General features: G+C 34.6%; 1 protein-coding gene and 1 pseudogene across 3 annotated transcripts in view; both read right to left on the bottom strand.

The window, feature by feature from the left end:
- Hpse2 (heparanase 2 (inactive)) overlaps positions 1–12,618 on the bottom strand; it is a 664,554-nt gene that overhangs the window by 385,651 nt on the left and 266,285 nt on the right. The gene's annotated exons all lie outside the window — the stretch shown is intronic.
- LOC114088551 (cAMP-regulated phosphoprotein 19 pseudogene) lies at positions 12,149–12,531 on the bottom strand (annotated as a pseudogene).

Genomic DNA, 12,618 nt, shown 5'->3' with positions numbered 1-12,618 from the left:
TATTTCTCATCCTGTACCCAAATCAACTCAAAATGGATCAAAGATGTAAATATAATACTAGAAATTTTGAAACTATTACAAGAAAGCAGGGTGAATACTTCAAGACATAGGCACAGGCAACAATTTCTCAAATAGGATTCCAACAGCTCAGGAAATAATAGCAAGAGTTGACAAATGGGACTGCATCAAATTTAAAAGCTTCTGCCCACAAAGAAAACATTTAAAGAGTGAAGAGACAGCCTACAGAATGAAAGAATATCTTTTCCAGCTATTCTTCCTACAGAGAATTACTATCCAGAATACATAAAGAACTCAAAACTTAACACTAACAGAAAAAAATTCAATCAATAAACCAAGTAAACCAAATAGATATTTTTCAAAAGAAGATGGAAAATTGCCAATCATTATATAAATAAATGTTCAACATCTTTAGTCATCAGGGAAATTCAAATCGAAACTATGTTGATAGTCTATGTCACTCCAGTCAGAATGGCTATCAACAAGAATATAAAAAATAATAAATGCTGACCAAGATGTAGGAAAAAAGAAACCCTTAGACACTATTAGTAAAATTGTAAATTAGTATGACCACAATGGAAATCATTATGGAGTTTCCTCAAAACACTAAAAATAGAATCACCATATAACCCAGTTGTTCCACTGTTTCATATAGACCCCAAAGAACTAAAGTCAGCATAGAGATACCTGCATGCCCATGTTTATCGAAACACAATTCAAAGTAACCAAGTTATGAAATTAGCCTAGATGCCTGACAATAGATGAATGGATCAAAAAAGTATGATACATAGACAGCAGAACATTTTGTAATCCTAATGACTTGGAAGGTTGAAGAGGAAGGATCCCAAGTTCAAAGCCAGCCTCATCAGCTTAACAAGGCCCTATGCAACTTAGTGAGACTCTGTCTCAAAACAAAAGAAGAGGGGGCTGGGGATGTGGCTTAGTGATTAAGTGTCCCCGGGTTCAATCAAAAGAAAGGAAGAAAGGAAAGAAGGAAGGAAGGAAGGAAGGAAGGAAAGAAAGGAAGAAAGGAAGGAAGGAAAACAGAAAAGGAGAAGAAGAAGAACATTTGCAGGAAAATGGAGGTTATTATTTAGGTAAAATAAGACAAATACATAAAGACAAGTATCACATATGGAATCTAGAGAGAGATGGAAAAAAACAAAAAAGACATGATGGCAGCAGAGATTATTAGAGAGAAACTATTAGAGGGGAAGGGTTGGGATAAGGAGAAGGGAGAAAAGATGATGGAAAGGGTGATATTGGGTGGATATCAAAGTGTGTTATTATATATATAAACATTCCACAATAAACCTAGTCTATATAACTAAAATGCACCAATAAAAAAAGATGTAAACCTCAATGTCAACAAATTCATTTACTGAATATTGAAACTGAGTTTCTTATGATTCCTTAAGTATATTTTCATTTTATTCATTTCACAAATATCTGTTCAATAAGACTCTGTGGTGGACACTGTGGGCAATACAAATACTGTAATTAAATTTTGGTTCTGTTAGACCAATATTTATTGAATACCCCTCATGGGCTAAGCACTGCACTATTTGCAAGGGTGGTAAACAAAACTAATTCAGCCTGGGCCTTTGAGAGAAGAAAATAAGTAGCTATAATACAAAATATGGAGCTTCTAATTACAGACTGCAGAGGAGTGGATGACCAGAAATCAGGAAAAACTTCAAAAAGAATATGGTATCTGAGCAGATTTTTGGTAGTCGTGTGTCAAATGGACAAAGATAAGTATATCCTGTGAAAGAAATTTATATAGGCAGGCAGTGTGCAGAAATACAATTGATTCCATACCACTGAAGAGAAAGTGGAGCAGGAATAAAAGATAAAATTTAGTAAGGGGGGCAGAAATAAGTTTGTGAATGAATGGCCTCTAATGCTGGGGAGCTTGGATGTTTTTTTTTTTTTTCCTTCTAAATGCTAGTAAGTCATTGAAATTCTCTAAAAAGGTTAGATCTAAAAAGGTTAGAGGCAAGGAGGATAGATAGAAAGCTGCTAAAAAGTGTAAGAAAGTTAGGATGAGGAAACAGCTAACGTAACAGCACAAGGAACAGAGAAAAGATAAATTTTAACTATATTCAAGAGACAAAATTAACAATCATTTTAGATTAGTCAATGTTTATAGAAAAATAAAATTGAGAAGTATGTATAAGAGTGTTCTTTCTGTTCACATAAAGATAGAAATTTGAAATACTTAGAAAAATTATTAGATACAAACATGGCAAAGTTTTAACAGATTAAAAAAAAGTCTAGAAAGTTGGATCTGGTGTCTAGAAAGGAAGAGATAAAGGGATTTTTATAGATAATGACTTAGATTTTAGGGCATTTACTTTTAGAAGAAAATTCCACTGAAATGAAAAGACTGCTTCTTGATTCACTTGACACTGATAGTAAATTTTAAGACAATGTTCGTTTGGCAAGGCAATGTGTAACTGGGCAGACATTGAGATGCCCTGCTCAGATCCCTTCAAGAGAACCTGCTGCTAGAAGCATAGCTTTCTGATGGGCTCCAGCTGCTGTACCTTTAGATTCATGGCAGCATTCACACTGAAGCCAGGCTCTCCATCCCAACCCCTCCCCCCTGACCCAGACAATGACTAAGCACAGAAGGTGCAGTAGAGCTAGGCCAGTCCCCTACAATATGGGGTTTCACTAATGGGGAATTTTTGCTTAAAGCTCCCTACCAGCCTGGCCAGGACTCAGAACTTCACTGTGGCTTGAGGCTCCTTCTGCTCAGTTCTTTTTCTTCCTCCTTCTCCTTCCATAGGGGTCAGACGTGCATCACCAGTTGAAGGTTCTTGCTGTCTATTCCTACACCTTTCAAACTTAACTCTGCCAGGATGTTTCTCAAAATAAAATTCACATACGTCCAAGAGAGACACCCTTTTTGGTGTCTGCTTCTCAAAAAGACCTGAACTGACAGTTTAAGTAAGTTTACTAAGAATAAGAATCACAAGGAAATGTGAGTTCCTCCTCAGAGAATCTCACACCTAAACCACCCCTGGGAAACAGAAATCTAACTGACCCTTAGGGTTTTCTAAGATGATACAACCTACCCCAGTGTTACAACAGCCCCCACAATTAGACATTTTATTATTGACTTACCCACCTCCCTTGGGTCATATGTTCTATTCTAACTTCCAGAACATCTTTTACTAACATTTCATATAATTAAATTAAATTAGATTAAACTTCCCATAAAAGCTGGATTGAACTAAAAATAGTGAAAACTCTATCCATAAGAATTTTATTTTGAACTGAGTGAATTCTCAACTTAAATAATCATAGTCTCCTCTTTGAGCCCCAGGGGCACAGGCAATACAGGCAGACAACATAGTCTCCTCCGGAGTACACATTCATCTACCCTCTCAGGAGAATTTGCCTTTCCTGCTGCAAGCAGCTTCATCCAGCTGCCAGTAGAATATTTGGATGACATTGCCTCAAGTCAACACATAAGAATTCCAGTCAAGGGAGGCAGTCTGGCATAGTAGTTAAGTATACTTCTCCTACACACTTGGTTTAAATCCTGGCTCCATTAGGTGCTCAAACTGGGTAACTTCAGAAACGTTTTCCCTTCTTCTCTCTGATCATCAGTTTACTTGTGTGTAAATTGAGTATAGTAATAGTACCTTCCTTGCATGTTTGTTGTGAGGATTGTTGCTATCTGCCAAGGCAGATAAAGCATTTAGTACAGTTCCTGGCATGGACTGAGTACTCAGTAACTGGAAATTATTTATTTATGTCATCATTGTTAGCAGAAGCATCTGCTCTGGATGTGGACAGAGTTGCTTATCCACACTTGGAGAAGCCAGTGGTCATATAAAATGGTTTGGCCTCTTTTTTGACGAGAAAGCTGAGAAGCTATGTAAGTGGCCACACATTAAGGTTCAGCCTTCACTCACGATAGCAAAGGGGAAGCTGGCCTCTCTCTGAATAAGGGACAGACAGCTGGAGAGGGCCAAAAGAGGGATTACCAGAAGATTATGATGGTCAGGGGAAAGCTGAAATAACTATTTTAACAGACGATTTGTGCTCCAATTACCATCTAAATGTTCATGGTAAATAAGGATCCATAAAAACACATCTGTAAACCCCAAACTTTAGTGACTGGAGCTTTGCATGGTTCATTAGCACATATTCCTTTGCCCAACTGTGACGTCACTTATCAGCACAGACATTCTTTTTTCAAAGTCTATTCTTCAGGAGTTGGGACCAGTGCCCTGTGATGAAATTTTATGAAATCAGTGCAGTCACAGACCTTCTCCATTGAGTGAAGGAAAATTTATTAAGTGAATATCTTCCATGATGTTCTATTATATACCCTTTTATTCCTCTTTTAAGGTAAAAGTTGGTAATTATAAACTAGAAAGCGAAAATTTACTACATGCAAGTGTTTAGCTATAAGGAAGCACTAAATTCAAGATCTGTACTCCAGACTTGCTCTGTCCAACAGAATTATAATGGTGAGTCACAAATGTAACTTAGGTTTGTAATTTTAAAATTTCTATTAAACACAAGAAGTAAAAATAAGAATTATTACATTAAATAACAATATAAATTAATTATCAACATAACTAAAACTTGTTTCAACATGTAATTAATATAAAACTTTTAGTGAAATTTTAATTTTTTTATACCAAGTTTCAAAATCTCGTGTATTTTACACTTATAGCATATCTCAATACACACTAGCCAAGTGCTTATTAAGTTTTATTCTCAAAATAAATATTTTCAAGTGCTTATTAAGTTCATGTTGCTAGTAGCTACTAAATTGGATAGTGCACTTCGGGGGACTGCACTGGGCAAGAGTAGGGTTATGTAAAACACCAGGTTACCGTTATGGTTGTTTGTCATTTTGGGCTGCCTAGCATCTTTTGAAAATTCTTCCTATGTTAAGGGAAATTTCACATTATGAATATCATTTCAAGAAAATAGCAGAAATAACTTACTTTCTCAGATTCTCCTTCAAATAATGGCCAATCAGAAACAACCACATGAGATTTGAATTATATAGAGAAAAGCATGAAGAGAGTGGCACTGTGTATGTGGAACTGGTGTTCTCGTAAAAGTGATGGTGAAGGCATGTAGTTTTAATGGGCACCAGCAGGAGTGATCTGAAGTCTAATACTCAGAACCCATGGATACAGGTATGTTCTGCTTTAACAATGGCCAGTAGAAGTGAAAGTGGGGCTTTATGGAACTACTTCAATTTTGGATAATGTTTCCATTAGAATCCAAACCTGGCTCTCTGAGCTACCTGTTATCCTTTATTTCTTTCTATATTCTAGTTCTATGGTCTAGATATGGAAGGTTCCCCAAAGGCCCATATATTGAAAGCTTCATCTCCAGTCTGTGGCACAATCGGGAAGGGTGAAACCTTTAGGAAGTGGGACCTAGTGGAAGGAACTTATGCCACTGAGGATGTGCTCTTAAAAGAGAATAATAGGATACTGGACTGCTTCCCAGTTGCCAGGAAGTGAGCAGTTTTGTTCCACTACACATTTCCCACCATGATGTTCTGTCTTGCCACAGGCCCAAAATCAACAGAACCAACCAACCATGGACTAAAACCTTTCAAACTGTCAGTCAAAATAAACCTTTTCTTCAGAAACCTTGATCATCTCAAGTATTTTGTCATAGTAATGAAAAACTGATAAAGAAAACTAGTTAGTGTGGCCCCTCAAATTTAGCCCCTCAGAACTATGAGCCAAAATAAACCTCTTTTCTTTAAATTTTGCTAGTCTGTAACACTGTGTTACTAGCAACAGAAAATGAACTATGATGATCCTAGCTCATATGTCACTGTTTGAATTAGACATTCTTTGAACATTCTAAAATCATACCCTCTTTCTTCAAATAAGTCCAGAATCCCCAGTCCCCTTTACCTTGAACTACTTTGTTTGTTTAACTAAATTATAAATTCATTTTAACTAAACTTGTAATTGAAATAATTGATGCATAGGGATCCCATGTGCCTTTTACCCAATTTCCCCAATGATAATATATTTTATAACTATAGTACTTCATCATAACTAGAACACTGACAATGGATACAAATAAAACAGAACATTTCCATCATCTCAAGGATCCCTCAAGTTCTCCTTTTATAGCCACATCCATTTTTCTTCTTTGCTCTCCATCAAAAATTTCACCCTTGGCAACCACTAACCTGTTCTCCATTTCTATAATATTTAGCTTCAAGAAGATTATGTAAATGCAATCTCATAATATGTTTACCTCTCAGGATTAGTTGTTTTTTTCATTCAGTATAATTTTCCAGAAAGTCATCCAAGATATTGTGTGTCAATAGTCCATTCATTTCCAGGGCTGAACAGTATTCCGTGGTTTGAATGCACCATAGTAGTTCAAAGATTAACCTACTGAATAACATCTAGGTTGTTTAAAGTTTTGAACTATTACAAATAAGCTATTACAATTTTGCATAGGTTTTTGTGTGAATATATTTCCATTTCTCCAGGATAATGTCCAGGAATATAATTATTGGATAATATTTCTTATATTTTTCTTTTAACAAACTGCCAAATTAAAAAACATGCTTAATTTTCTTTTAACAAACTGCCAAACTATTTTCCAGAGTGACTGTGTATTTGACATTCCCATCAGCAATTAATATTTCTTTGCATCTTCACAAACATTTGTTGTTATCATTATTTTTAATTTTAGCCAGTCTGATGGGTCCAGATATCTCATTAATATCCCATTGTGGCTTTAATTGGCATTTCCTCCTGACTAATAATATCAGATATCACGTGCTTATTTGACATCTGTATCTCCTCTTTGTTGAAATATCCGTCTTTTGATAGTTTTCTAACTTAGTTTGGTGAATTTTGAGAGTTCTTTCTGTATTCTAGAATCCAGTCTTTTGTCAGATATGTGGTTTACAAATATTTTCTCCCACCTACAGTTTTTCTTTAGACTGGGAGATGTAGCTCAGTGGTAGAGCACTTATCTAGCATGTGGGAGCCTAGGATCAAACTTCAGTACTGTGAAAGGAAGAAAGGGAAGGGGAAGGGGAAGAAGAAAGAAAGGAAGGCAAGAAAAAACAAAAAGACATCTCCCTATAGTTTGTCTCTTTCTCCTCTTAAGTAGACCTTTCACAGAACAAATTTTAATTTTAACAAACTCCAACTACAATTTATCAATTTTTCTAGGTGTGGTTTCTGGTGTTGAGTCTAAGAACTTCCAGCCTAGCCCTAGATCCTGGATTTTGTCAATATTGGATCCTGAAGATTTTTTGTTTGTTTTGGAAGGTGTATAGTTCTAAGTTTTGCACTTTAATTCTGTAATCAATTTTGAGTTAATTCTTATATAAGGTATGAGATGAAGTTTGAGGTCCTTTTTTTTCCCCCTAGGATGCTCAAGAGCTCCAACACCATTTGCTGAAAAACCTACCCTCTATTGAATTGCTTTTACACCTTTGTCAAAAATCAATTGGGCATATTTGTGTGGGGCTATTTCTAGGTTCTGTTGTTGTCCACTGGTTTATTGTCCTTCCCTCTGCCAATTTTTTATTAATGTAGTTGTCTAAGAATCTTGAAGTTAGTAAGTCAGTCTTTCTACTTTATTTTCTTTTTCAAAATTCATTTATTTATTCTACTTTATTTACATTTTTATGTAACTTTTAGAATAATTCTTTTGTATCTACAAAATTTTTTCTGAAATTTTGATAGAAATTGTGTTAAACTTGTATACCAAATTGTGGGAAATTGACATCTTTACTATATCTAGTTTTCCAATCAATGAACATGGTATCTGTCTGTTACTTAGATTTTCTTTTATTTCTTTCATTTGTATTTTATAATTTTCAATATACAAAACTTATACATATTTGTTAGGTTTATACCTAAGCATTTCACTTTTTCAAACAATTATAAATGATACTCTATTTTTTTCATTTTAATGTTTACATGTTCATTGCTGGTGTATATAAATAAATACAATAAAGTTTTATACATTGACTGTGTATCCTACAACCTTGATAAGCCCATTTTTCAGGTCTTGTTTTGATTTTGGTTTGTAAATTCCTTCAGATTTTCTACGTAGACAAGCATGTCATTTGTAAATAGGAACAGTATTTATTTAATTTATGTTCTATATGGATTTTATTTCCTTCTCTTGCCTAATTGCAGAGTTTTAAATTTCCAGCATTGTGTTGAATAAGAGTGGTAAAAACAGGCATCTTTGACTTGCTCCTAATCTCAGGGTAAAAGCATATAGTCTTTCATTACTAAATGCATATAAGTATAGGTTTTGTTAAGTATGGGTTTAAGTATATTAAATATAGGTTAGGTAGATATCTTTTATCAAGTTAATAAAGTTCCACTCTATTCCTATTTTTCTGAGTTTTATCATAGGCAATATTGGATTTTGTCAGATGCTATTTTGTATCACTTGATATATCAAATCTCTTCTTTGATCTGTTAATAGAGTGGGTTACATTGATTGCTTTTCAAGTGTTGAAAGAGTCTTGCATCCCTGGAATAAACCCCATTTGATTCTGAAGTATATTTTTAAAATATATTGCTGGATTTTATTTGTTAATATTTTATTAAGGAGTTCTTTTCATCTATATTAATTTTAGACTTTGTTCTGTAAATTATTTGTACTTTTTGGTTTTAATAAAAATGTTCATAAAATAAAATATGAAATGCTTTCTTTCATTTTCTGGAAAAATTATGTAAGATTGATGTTAACTCAATTTAATTCTCCAAATAAATCATCAGATAATAGAAATGTTTGTCTTGGAGTTTTAAAATTATAAAATCAATTCTCTCCATTGCTATGCAGATACTCAAATTAGCTATTTTGTTTTGGTTGAGTTGTGGTAATTTATGTTTCTTGAGGAATTGGTCCACTTAGTCTAACTTGTCAAATTTATGTGTATAGAGTTGTTTGTGTTTTATCTCTCTTTTTTTTTCTGTTAGTCTGTCAATTTTATTGTTCTTTTCAAAGTACTGGCTTTTTATTTCACTGATTTGTCTTTATTGTTTTTCTTTTTCAGATTTACTTATTTCTGCTCTTATTTTATTATTTTCTTCCTTAAACTTTTAGCTTATATTGCTCTCCCTCTAGGTTTTTTTATTATTATTATTATTATTGACTGGAGACTCTTCTGATGTATGCATTTTAGCGCTTAAGTCTTCCTCTAGGTACTGCTTCAGCTGCATCTAACACGTTGATTTATTTTCTTTTTTATGCAGTTTAATAATGCACTATCTTAAACTTCATGGAACTTATTGTTTTGACTCATGAATTGTTAAAAGTGTGTTGTTTATTGATTTTTTTCCAAAATTTCGGGAAATTGCCTGCCATCCCTCTGCTATTGATATCTAGTTTCTTTCCATTACAGCTGAATACCACAATCTGTATAATTTCAATTCTTTTAAATTTGTTTAGTTTGTTTCATGGCCAAAGATATGGTCTACGTTGATATTTGAGTATCTAGACTGTGGGTTGTGGAAACGGATGTGTGTTCTACTATTGTTGGGTGAAATGCTCTATAAAAGTCTATTAAAAATCTATTAAATTCTCTTGGTTAGGTACTGCTGAGGTGTATATATATGTAGTGTTGATTCTGCGTCTAGTTGTTCCACCAATTTTTGAGAGGAGGGTGTTGAAGTATCCAAATATAATTGTGGATTAATTTATTTCTCCTTTCAGTGCTATAAGGTTTTGCTTCATATCTTTGCAGCTCCATTATTTGGTTCATATACATTTAGAATTGTTATGTTTTCTTGGTGTATTGAACCTTTATCACTCTGTATTCTCTGTTTCTGGTAATTTTTCTTTTTTTGCTTCAGTCTTTTTTGTCTGATATTATTGATACTGCCGGTTAACAGTAACAAGTTCTGATTCCTCACATGTTGAAGTGTAACATTAGAGGAGTACACAGAGGCAAGCATATAAAGCAGGTTTTATTTTAAAAGGGGTAACATAGACTTCTTCTGGGAAAGAGAAGGGGGACATAACTGGTATCCTGGTATTCCAAGAAGTGAGAGCATTTTTCCTTTTTTATATATCCTAGGCTTCCTTTGTTCTCCTGCTCTCTTCCTCTTATCTCTCTCCTTCCTGCATATGTGACTAGGCCCAGGAGATGGCCCAGATGAGTTGGCCAAAACGTGAGAAGCAGATGGGCTGGAGGGGCCAAGGTGGAGTGATTCTGGCAGGAAGGGGACCCAGGACACATTAATTAACAACTTTCACAACTCCCTGTAGGGAGAGACAATCCCTGGAATAGGTTATCTTAGGAACAGGTTGGAGCAAGGGCAGGTTATCTTGATAAGGGTAGAGGAAGGCCTCTGAAGGCATTGACATTTCTATTCCTCAGACCCCATCTCCTGGACCCAAATTGACCTCCATTCTGTGGATGGAACCTTTGCCTATCTGCACTGACTGCCTGTCTTCAATTCTGGTTTCATTATTATAACTAGTTCTGATTTCCTTTGATTAAATATTTCATGGTATACTTTGTTTTTTCATTCTGTTACTTTCAACCAGCCTATATTGTTGCATTTGAATGAGTTTCCTGGAGATAACACGTTGTTAGGTCATGTTTTAGAATCTATTGCTCCAGTTTCTGTCTTTTAATTAGTATATTTATTGATATCTTAGGGCTTAAAAGCCTTCCATTTCATTTCTTACTTCCTGTTATATTTTTGGTTTCTCTGTTTTCTTCTTACCTTTCTTAGTTACTTAAACTTTTTGTTTTAAACATTTATTAACATTTTTGTTTTAAAACATTTTAAACATTTTTAAACATTAAGTTGTAGGTGGACACAATGCCTCCATTTAATTTTTATGGGATGCTAAAGATCGAACCCAGTGCCTCACGCTTGCTAGATGAGTGCTTTTCCTCTGAGTCATAACCCCAGCCCCTACTTAAACTTTTTTTAAAAAGAATTCTATTTTATTTATAGTGATTTTTGTGTAAAACTACTGTATGTACAAAAATGGCACAAAAGTGAATTCAACAGTCGATGCACATGCATACTTCATTCACATCTTCAACAATAAAAGGTTTTAACACTAAAGAACTAAATAAGAATACCAGCTTCAAGGGCAGCTGTTAAGTACTGAAGTCACATAAATCACACCAGAATGGACAAATATTGCCCAAGCAAAATTCTATTATTAAAACTCAAACAGGCTTAAGGCCATTCAAGTTCAAGCACAATTATACAAATCTTTTGGAGTCCCTTCTATTTATGTTTGAATTATGTGAATTTTCTTCCAACTTATGGTCTTAAACTTCTGCTTTACAAAATCCAAAAGGAAAATCAGAAGAAATCAATACAGTCAGGCATGGTGGCACAAGCCTGTAATCCCAATGGTTTAAGAGGCTGTGGTGAGAGGATCCTGAGTTCAGGGTCAACCTCAACAATTCAGCAAGACCCTAAGCAACTCACAGAGGCCCTGTCTCTAAATAAAATATTAAAAAAGGTTGGGGATGTGGCTCAGTGGTTAAGCACCCCTGGGTTCAATCCCCAGTATCAAAAAAAAAAAATCAAAATCAATACAGAGGTTACATGGCTACATTAAATGAAAGAAACATACATAGCTATAATTAAGATGAAGTGAGGAAGACCCAAACATTAAAATTGTAAAATTTTCTTGTTACTTGTTGGAACCAGTCCTACACTAGGACTTAGGTAATATATACAATTTTGTTGTTGTTGTTCTTGTTCTTACATTTATTTTCCTCCAAATTGATTGTGTTTTTCTCTAATGACATGAAAAGTCTTTGTTTCCCTTTTCCAAGTGTTGAGATTCAAAAAGCCAGCTCTTAATCATATAGTAATCTTCACCTCTTCAATGTCTTGTATGTTGATTTAGTTTCATGTATAGGTATTTATGTTAGTTTTCCTCAGGGATTTATACATTGATATATATTTTCAAGTAGATTACTTATGTTGCTCTAACGCATCCTTTTCATCAGTGCACTGTTAAAACTAATCAAAACCTCTTCACATGTATTTTCCCTTACAATCACAGCATATACTATCACTACCTGCAAAGCCAACAGTCTCAAATGATTTAGTGAATGAAAGGAAATAAAAAGTGAATAAATAACATATGAAGGAGAAATAATGGGAATTAGAAAATTCATGCAGGTCAGCTCTTTTAATCAGCCAGCCAGCTTGCTAGCAACAAGGAATGGTTTCCATTGAGGAAGCTCCTGTGGAGAGGGAATGTGGTCACCAGTGACCTCTGTACTATCTGGGGCTACAGTGGGAAGTTGCTTGTTTTTCATCGTTGCTTTTGCTATGTTGCAATTCCCAGAGTCAAAATATTTTTTGCCCTTTCTACAATAATTTCCTTAAAAAAATCTGAACTTCCAGACTTTTGTCCCGGATGAGGATACCTTGCTTTCAATTTTGCTTCTTCAGTTTTCTCCAGACTAGTCATTTTATTTTCCATTTCCTACTTCTCCTCTGCTGAGGCTGCCTCAGGGACTTCCACAGGCATAGCACTCCCTCTACCTAGCCCATATCTACAGTGATTTTGAATGTATCTCTTCATTATAGCTTTTTATTGGTTGTTGTAGGTATTAAA

This window comes from Marmota flaviventris, chromosome 4, assembly GCF_047511675.1.
Source record: "Marmota flaviventris isolate mMarFla1 chromosome 4, mMarFla1.hap1, whole genome shotgun sequence".
In the NCBI taxonomy this organism is placed as follows: domain Eukaryota; kingdom Metazoa; phylum Chordata; class Mammalia; order Rodentia; family Sciuridae; genus Marmota; species Marmota flaviventris.
The sequence above is the reverse complement of the archived record's forward strand: the minus strand, read 5'-3'. Positions and strand labels throughout refer to the sequence as shown.